Source organism: Leucopleurus acutus (assembly GCF_964270905.1).
Source record: "Leucopleurus acutus genome assembly, chromosome: 17".
NCBI classification, from domain to species: Eukaryota; Metazoa; Chordata; class Mammalia; order Artiodactyla; family Delphinidae; genus Leucopleurus; species Leucopleurus acutus.
In genome coordinates this window covers 64,547,409-64,557,777 of record NC_139159.1, presented here as the reverse complement: position 1 = coordinate 64,557,777, position 10,369 = coordinate 64,547,409, and positions in this window count along the sequence as shown.

Here is a 10,369-nt window from a genome sequence, read left to right as displayed (position 1 = left end):
AAATAAATAGATGAAAATTTTTGGAAGAGCCAAAACATATCAGCACAGGAGCCAAAACATACCAGCCAAAACATACCAGAAAATTGTAATGCAACATGGTAGAGCAGAGAGAGAATGGACCATAGAGGCAGATATACCTGACTAGCAATTCCAGTTTTACTTGTTACTAGTTCTGCAGCTTTCTAAATCTCTCTCAGCTTAAATTCTTCATTTATAAAATCGGGACTGAAATATTTTTTCAGAGCTCTTTCAACTGCAATTATCAAAACAACCCAATTTTTGTATAATCAAAAGCATAAATAAATAAGAAATAAAAGGAATTTATTGACTATGTAACTAAAAAACCTAGGAGTCTCTAGCTTCTGGCACACTTGGATTCAGGTACTCAATACTGCCAGGAAGTGATCTCTCCCATATGCCTTCTTTCTTCTGAAATGGCTTAATTTTCAAGTATGCTTTCCCATCATGATGGTCCCCAGAACTCAAGAGTAATATCCTCATAGCCCCAAGTCTAACGCGATGAAGGCTTCTCTTGGCCAACAGGTGTAACAAGAGTTTACGAACTGAATGTCATTTATTCTGATCAGTTATAAGTTCAGAGCTGGAGGCATCACTGGAAGGTATTGTACATCAGAGTGCTATTACCTGGATAAAGGTAAAAGACTTCTGGAAAGGCCAAAGCAACCAATGTCTTCTACAATGAATCTCAGCATTATTGTAGAAGCAAACAAATACAACTTATTCTAGTACCCTATAATTTCCATTAAGACAACAATAAATTAACGTCATTCTTATAGGTGGAGGAATCTTTGACATCCAGGAAATATTTGCTTGTATTGACCCCAGTTAAGCACACAACACACTTAGTAGTGAAATCTCCATGATCCCCACAGTATTCTGCCCAAATTAGGTAAGGGTGCAAGATGAGATTTTAGCTGGATTGAAAGGGACACAGGAAAGAAGAACAGAGAAGAACAAGCAAAGAAGAGCAGAGAAGTCATTCTAAGGGGAAGTAATAAAACCAGATAATGATGATATCTTTTTCATATAAGAAAGAGTTTTGTGGGTAAGATGAGCATTCTAACCAACAGAAAATGGCATATCATGAAGTAACTTTGTAAATATTCTAGTAGGAAGAGTTTGCATACCTCCAACAAAAATATAATTTACAGAATTAAGTTGTTTAAAATGTCATTAGCATGGAAAAATATTTTTGGAAGTACTCATTCAACAAAGTTCTTTGGAAAGATACTCCTCTTCCTTAAGCTGGTCTGTGTTCAATGAGGCAGGCTGTGTGCAAACATAAATTTGACAGATGAGATTCAGCCCTCTTCATTAAGGACACAATTAGCTCACTCCAGTACAGATGAGGATTTATTGGTTTAAGCATGTTAATAAAAGCCTGGCTACAGCAGAGAAACAAAAAATAGTTTAAAATGAGAAAAATTGCATTAATATACATGATGTGGGTTCTAACTGGGGCCAAAATGAAAACTACTTCCTGGATTTCAGATAGAGATCTGTCCAACAACAACCTTATTTTGAGCATTTTGAAGGCAGACTTCGAATAAATAATGAAAAGCAAGACAGAAACATTTAACCAAATGTGAAAAGTTTTTTTTAAACACATTGAGAGTGCCAACCATAAATAATTTTTGCAAGCAATACTAAGCCAGACTTACCATCCTTCCAGTAATGCACCTACATCAGACACCAAGAATCTTTATTTCTGGCTGTGATGAATTCAGATGAGTTATCCCGTTCTCAAAAAGATGTCTACAGAAGGCTCTACTGACTGCCAAAAGCACTATTCTCTCAAAATAGAAACCCTTTCTCAGTTTGACTTAAGTCTGTTATGATAATCTCAGGGAATTTACCAGTCTGGGAAGATTTATTTCATGGAAATGAAGTGTTCCCAAGGTTTAAATAAATTCACTCCATATTTCGGGAAATGAGAATGTGATATATTTTGCATGCTGTTTTAATAGAAGAAGCAATAGCTCTTTCTAAAGGGTGCTGTGAGCTATGGAATAAAAGCTGTTGTATGGTCACAATCAAGGAGTAAAAACAAGACCTTGAAAACAGTGAATATAATAAACTAAAATCTTGAGAAAATAAGGGCATTTTAAGGCCGTAATGGCAAAGCACTAGGTTCCAAAACAAAAAATTCAATTCTAATTATTTTTCATTATTATAAGCTCGTTTCTAAATATGAACACTTTGAGGAATGTCTATGTCAAGTATTCACTGGATGGTATGACGCCTGCCAAGCGCCTCTATTGCTTTGGGTCCTATAGTTTGGTGTTCGTGGTGTAAAGAGATCTTTCCTCAACTCTTCCCCCAACCAAGAGCTCTGAAGCCAAAACAGAATTAATGCTGTGGCTAAACAAACAGAGTTTTGATTACAACAAGAGTGTGCACAGGGACTTCCTGGCGCTCCAGTTCTTAAGAATCCACCTTCCAATGCAGGGGCTGCGGGTTCGATCCCTGGTCAGGGAACTAAGATCCACATGCCACGGGGCAACTAAGGCTGCCCACCGCAACTACTGAGCCCACATGCCACAGCTAGAGAGAAGCCCGTGTGCCACAGCTAGAGAGAAGCCCGTGTGCCACAACTAGAGAGAAGTCCGCGTGCCGCAAAGAAAGATCCCGCATGCCGCAACGAAGATCCCACATGCCGCAACTTAAGACCTGACACAGCCAAATAAATAAATTTTTTTTTTCAAAAAAGAAAAAGAGTGTGCACAGCTTTCTAGATGTCTGATTAGCTGTGGAAGATCCAGTCAGCCTTGGGGTTTTGCTCATAGGAGAGACACCTAACCTCATCTCCAGAAAACAAGAAGGCTTCTATGAATAGGGGAAATATAAGCCATGAATTGAAGGAGGAGGGGAAGGAGTTATTCAGGTAAATAAGGTCTTGAGGGGGACTGGCATGTGCAAATGACCAGCAGCCAGTGGGAGCATGGCTCTTTGGAGGACTGGTACAGGTTCTGTAGAGTGAACGAGCGGTGTATAATGGGGTAGCCAGTGGAGAGAGGAGGTTAGAAACGTAAGCAGAGACAAGACCATGCTAAATCTGGTAGGCCATGATCGGGACCTGTACTTTATTCTAAGAGCAATGGGGAGCCATGTAAATCATCAGAAAATTCTATCATCCCTACATAAGAAATATATCCAGAATCTGACCACACTTTTAAAACATCTTCACCTCTATCATGGTCCAAGCCACTATCAACTCCTGCCCAGAGTACTGCAATTGCCTTCTACCTGGCCTTCCTACCTGCCCTTGCTCCCTTCATGCTCTTCTCCTCTGGGTACTCCCTACACCACGACCCTGCTCTACTTTTCTGCACAGCACTTATCAGACATATTCTATATTGCCACCAGAAGGGCAGGAGTAAACCACTGTCGTTCACTACCCTGTTACTTGCTTTTAGAAAAATGTATGGCCCCAAGTTGATGCTCAGTAAGGTTTTGATCATTGAGGACTAGCTTGTGCTTCCTATATTCAAAATCCTCCAGTGGCTTACCATTTCACAATGATGAAAAGTCAGAATCCTTACTCTGACTTCCAGGGCCCTGCAGGACCTGGTCTTCCAGACTCTTGCCTCCTCTCTGCTTTCTTCTCCTACCACTTTCCCACTTGCTCCCTTTGCTAGAAACACACTGGTCTTTCCATTTCCTGACTATTGTAAGCATGCATCACCCCCAGGACCTTTGCACTTCCTACTCTCTATTGCTCCACATAGCTGTACAATTTGATCCTACACGTCCTTCAAATCTGCTCAAATGTCACCTGCCCAGAGAGGCCTTTTCTCTACCACCCCACACAACAGCAGCCCCTTCCTGCCACCCTGGTTATTCTCTTTCCCCTTACTTGGTTTTATTCAGTTTCATAATAGTGAAAAAGTGGAAAATACTTACCATAATACCTATTTATGTGTGTTGCCTGTCTAACCCTACAAGAAGATCAGTTCTATGAAGGCAGTAGATTTATTTGGGTCATGACCATTCCCTGGCACTTAGAACTATGTTTTATCCATGCTAGGTACCTGCATTAGAGGAATCAACTGGGAATCAGAAATTACATCAGTTATTTGATGAGAGGGAATTTAATATCAAGAGGTGCTAAATACTATTAAGTTGTTAAGTAGGTACCTGAAAGGTACAAAGAGAACTCTCAAGTGTCCTAGAAGTAACCACAGCAGGAAACAAATACCAGCTCTCTGGCACAGGGAATGAGGAAGATGTTGGAAATGTTAAATGTAGAAACCTAGGAGAGAGTCCTTGCAGAGATGAAACTCAGGGCTGTGAGAAGGGGGCTCTCATGGCTGGTGAGCCAAATGCATGAGCTCTGAGGAGTGACCTGCTGGGCTTGGGACCCAGATCTTTGAAGAAGGACTGCTGGAGGCTGGGACTGGCAAGATGGCAAGTGTGATGAAACGGGCTCTTTTCACACTGAGAGAACTAACGGCACATTGGATCCAGCTGTTGCTTTGGGAAGGAACAACTGCTATGGGGTGAATTGCTTGGGTGATACTACTGGGAACAGAGAGCAGAAAGGAAGCCCTTTGGAAGCTGGGAGGAATGAGGATATCCCTTCTTCCTCTTCGAGACTTGCAGTCTCCTTCTGACACCGCCATTGGTGGAGTCTAACATGGAGCCAGCTAACCCAACCAAAATGTGGTTTGCACAGTCCCAGCCCCAGCCGGCAGTACAAAACTGAGTATTAAAGGGTGGGTTTGAAGCTGAGAGACAGCTCAATAACTTGCACAGCACTCAATACATTTCTGTTGAAAGAAGATATTGAATGCATTGTAATGTCTTCAGAAATCATTTAAATTGACTAAACATTAAGCATGCTGCTGGTAATAAATAGCAATTAAAAAATTATCCCAAGGACACAGAGGCAATTGAGGCAATTGAGGCTGGTCAGGCTACAGCCAAGTTAAGTAATCAATTTCTATCACAGGCAGTGAATGATATGCTGTTTCCTGGCAGCTGAGGTAAAAATGGAAATACGCCATGCATTAAAATTTAATTATAATAGTGCAGAGAGAACAGCACTTTATCTAAAGATAAAGTTATTTTTTTCCCCCAAAGCAGAGGTTTGATATTTTCAAGCATGCATATTTGTTTGAAACCCCACAATTCAACACCAGGCAACATGAAATAAAAAGGCTCAGTCTTGCTTACATTTTAGCTCACAGTAATGCGTGTGTGTGTGTGTGTGTGTGTGTGTGTGTGTGTGTGTGTGTGTGTGACCAGCCGCTGGCCTCATCTATAAAAGAACATCAATACATAAACTAGCAAACATCTCATTTTAAGAACTAGATTCTCAGGAGCCATCAGGATGAATGAGGAGCAAAATGCATGCCTGAATAAGAGAATAAATCCACTTGTGGGCCAAGAGTGACTGAATCCCTAACAAAAGACATACTAGATTGACTTCTTGCCTGAGGATACTTAAAATAGAATGTCTACCAATTACAATGAATGTTTTGTTTTGCATAATTTTATGCTGAGTTGTTCCTTATAGAAGTAAGATGCCAATAGACCTACACTGCTCCTTATGTTCACTCTTAGAGAATACGACAAGGTTATCCGCAAAAAGAAGGATGCTTGTATTTCTCTTTATTGCAGCAGGAGGAGATAAAGTCAATTCATTTCATACTTGTCCTATGTTGATAAAGATTTTTAAAAAAAGGTGCTATAACTTAGTCCTGCTTGGTATCAGTTAAGGCTGTACTGTTCTTCATGATGAAGATATTTCTGGCTACTCTAATTTTGGCAAATATGTTAAGTGAGAGAGACAGTAATAGTCGAGGTGACTGTCTGGATTGCTTGAGTTGGCCCGTGAACAACTGTCCATAGAATCAGAGGTGGATGGTGGAGCAGTGATGAAGATTACATACAGCCTTGAGATGTTCTTAAACCCAAGGCACACCAATGCAAGTGCATTGAGATACATAGTTATATTTTCAATTTTGAAACATGGATTAAAAAGATAACCTCAAGAAAATGAGACGACCAGCCAAAGACTAGGAGAAAATATTTGCAAAAGACACATCTGATAAAGGACTGTTATCCAAAACATACAAAGAACTCTTAAGACTCAATAATAAGAAAACAAGCAACCTGATTTAAAAAGTGGGCCAAAGACCTGAAAAGATATTTCATAAAAGAACATATACGATGGCAAACAAGTGTATGGAAAGATGCTCCACGCCATATGTCATCAGGGAAATGTAAATTAAAAACAACAATGAGGGCTTCCCTGGTGGCGCAGTGGTTGAGAGTCCGCCTGCCGATGCAGGTGATGCGGGTTCGTGCCCCGGTCCGGGAAGATCCCACATGCCGCGGAGCGGCTGGGCCTGTGAGCCATGGCCATTGAGCCTGAGCGTCCGGAGCCTGTGCTCCGCAACGGGAGAAGCCACAACAGTGAGAGGCCCGCGTACCGCAAAACAAACAAAAAACAAACAAAAAAACAACAATGAGATACCACTGCATACCTGTTAGAATGGCCAAAATTCAGAAAATTGACAACAACTACAACAGCAAATGCTAGGGAGCAGATACGTAGCAACAGAAACGCTCATTCACTGCTGATGGGGGTGAAAACTGATATAATCCCTTGGGAAATAGTTTGACAGTTTCTTATAAAACCAAACATACTCTTTCTTACCATACAATCCAGCAATCATGTTTCTGGATATTAACCCAAATGAATCTAAAACTTATGTCCACACAAACCCACACATGGATGTTCATAGTAGCTGTATTAATCATTGCTAATGGGAAGCAACCAAGATGCCCTTCAATCAGAAAATGGATAAATGGTGCTATATCCATCCATACAATGGAATGCTGAAAAGAAATGGGCTACCAAGCCATGAAAAGACATGGAGGAAACTTAAATGCATGTTACCAAGTGAAGGAAGATTGTAACCAATAAACCAATTTGATGTCAGATGTAGATAATGGGGGAGGCTGTATGTAATATGAGAACTCTCTGTACTTTCTGTTCAATTTTGCTGTGAAACTACAACTGCTCCAAAAAATAAAGTATTAAATTTTTAAAAAGCATGGATTGATTGCCTATGTTACATTGAAACTAATATTTTATCACAACTTGACTTCTTCTTCTCTTACCTAGTGAGAAGTGAGGAGGAAGTGGTTCCCTATTTATATTCCTCACCTCTATAACAGCTGGCTCACAACTCTTACTCCATTTTCTATCATTTCCCTCATTTTCTGTCTCCTATTAGTTCTGTTAATGGCAACTGTTAAATAAGGAAAAAACTGCTTTCAGGGTAACAATCAAAAGTTTTTCTTAAAAAGTGATCAAGATTATTTAAATTGGTACCCTGGAGACAGTGTAGTTAGAACTCTTGAGAAATTCTGACCACATCCGTCTCACTAATCTAATCTCTCTTCTCATTACTAACTGATTCCAAATTCCATTAATTCCCTAGCCTGACTATGGTGTAAACTTTCCAGAAGTCTCTGTAAGAAACACTTTCTGCTTCATGGAACTTCTTGCATACCATTCAGTCTGCTTTCCCTTTGAAGGCCTGTTCATAAGACAGAATGGGAGAGTGAAGGTGAGTCAGAGAGATTCTATCACTGACAGCTGTACATTGTTAATAATACTAATAGCTACCTAATATGAACCACCAACCATGCGCCAGACACCATGTTTGGTGTTCAAATGAAAGTAAGTATTGTGCCCTTTATAGTTGAGGAAACCAAGGCTCAGAAAAGGCACATAACTTACCAAAGGCCACAAGGCTGATGGTTTTCTGGATCCTCTGTTTGCAAGTGTCAGAAATAAGACTCCTTATTAGTTACCTATCTTAGACGTAGTAGTGTGTATATGTCAATCCCAACTGTATAGCACAGGGAACTCTACTCAATACTCTGTAATGACCTATATGGGGAAAGAATCTAAAAAAGAGGGGATATATGTATATGTACAACTGATTCACTTTGCTGTACACCTGAAACTAACACAACATTGTAAATCAACTATACTCCAATTAAAACAAAAAAGACACAAGACTCCAACTCATTTAGGCAAAAAAGGATAAGGTTTGCCTAAAAATTTACAAAGAAGTTTAAATAAACAGACCAAATGAAGGTCACAGATGCAGCCTGGCTTTAGGGATAATTAGAACCAGCGACTCAAAGTCCCTCGTCTTTTTCCGTATCTCTTCTCTGCATGTGTCACTTATTCCCTCTTATTGCAGACAAGTTTTCTCCCTTTGGCAGGGAGAAAACAGCTCCAAAGATTTTTATCTTAAAATGTCTGTCCCTGGAGAGATACTTTCTTTGCACTTATCAATTCAAAAAATCCTGGCAAAAAAAGTTCTGTTCATCTTGCCCACCCCTCTGCGTTAATTAACTCTCTCTCTTCCTAAAGAAACCATGTGGATGACAAGAAATGGGAGTGGGATTGGAAAGAAGATCCAGGAGAACTGGAGACAATTCTCATAAGGCAAACTCAGAGATGTTCACTACAAAAACCATGACGTGGGGCCTACAAATATTGGTCTCATTATACAGGTAAGGAAAATAAAAGTTAACTAATTCAAAGAAATTAAAGTGTAAGTTGCTCAACATAACCCCAGAAATAAGTGTATGGGACTGTGCTAAGTTCTAAGTTCACTGTGTTTTTGTCTGTATCTGTTTCCAGCCCTAAGCAAAGAAGGTGGCTCAGAGGAAGGTAGTGCTAGAGCGAAGGCTGATTCACAGCATCTCACAGGACCAAGCTGATGCCAAAGGAACTTGAAGTCCACAGACCAGATCAAAGCCCAATCCCTCTGGCATCCACACTCTTAAGATAATTAGAGACAAACAAATTAACAAAGAATGAGAGGAATGATATTGATTGCTATCTTTATGCAGTGAAATTTGCTTATTTATTACATAAAATAAAACTTTGAAAAATAGGAAAGGTTATCACCATTTCACATAAGAGGAAACTGAGACTGAGGTGAAAATATCTGCCTAACGCCATGGTTGATATTCAAACCTATATCTAACCAGCTTCAAAGTTTGTGTGATTTCCAAATATCTTCTACTTCCAAAAAGAAGGTGGAAAAGGATGTATAAAGATTCTTCCAGATAAAAATGGTAAATAACAGTAGCACCTGTATTTGCCTTGATCTCAGCTGGATGAGTGATCTCTGAAAGCAAAGGGAACAACAGACACTTATGCGCTCAGCAGAGCTGGAGTCCTGGCAACTAAGAGCAAGGGCTTGAATCTGATATCAAGACTCCAAATATTAATTGACACCCAGGGACACAGTTAAACAAGAGAGTCTTCCACCTGAGGAGCTTACATCTTCATTGGGAAAACAGACTAAAATTTTATGTAAAACAAACAAACAGGTAACTTATGTTTTACTATATACCATTAAGAAGTTAAAATAGGAAAATAGTAGCGGTGAGTGAATGTGGATGCTGGGTTATTTAGTGTCGTCAGAGAAGCTCTCTCTTAGGAGAAGATGTGTACTTAGTCCTGAATTACAAGTCCCAGGCAGCCACGCAGAAATCTGGGTGGGGTGGGAAGTGAGAGGTGGGGAAAAGGATGGGGAAGGTTGTTCCAAAGAGAAAGAAGATCACGTGCAAAGACTCTGAGAAGGGAACAAGGCTGATCTGTTCATAGGGCAAAAAGAAAGCAAGGGTAGCTGGATCTCCATAGTTGAGTTGAGAAGTATGAGAAGAGGTTTGAGAGGTGAGGACCATCTGGATCCTGTAGGGCTTAGTAGGCAAAGCCAGGAGTTTGACTTTTTTAAAAAATTTATTTATTTATTTATTTATTTATCTTTTTATTTTTGGCTGCATTGGATCTTCATTGCTGCACATGGGCTTTCTCTAGTTGTGGCAAGCGGGGGCTACTCTTTGTTGCAGTGGCTTCTCTTGTTGCAGAACACAGGCTCTAGGTGCACAGGCTTCATTAGTTGTGGCATGCGGGCTCAGCAGTTGTGGCTCATGGGCTCTAGAGCTCAGGCTCAGTAGTTGTGGCAAACGGGCTTAGTTGCTCCGCAGCATGTGGGATCTTACTGGACCAGTCATTGGATAGTTTTATCTGGGAAGTGATGAAATCTTATTTGTACTTTAGAATGATGACTCTGAAGGAAGAATTATGGGAGTGGAGGGCCCACTTGAAGGCATGGAGATCAGTGAGGCTGGAGGCCATTGTAGAAGAACAGACCAGAGACAACGGAGACTTAACTCAAGTTCTAGCAGTGAGATTTGTGAACAGTGGTCGGACTCAGGACACATTTTGATGGAAAAACATACAAGGTTGTATGTAGAGTGTGAAGCAAACAATCAAAACCCCCAAATCTTAGAGTTTTGGCCT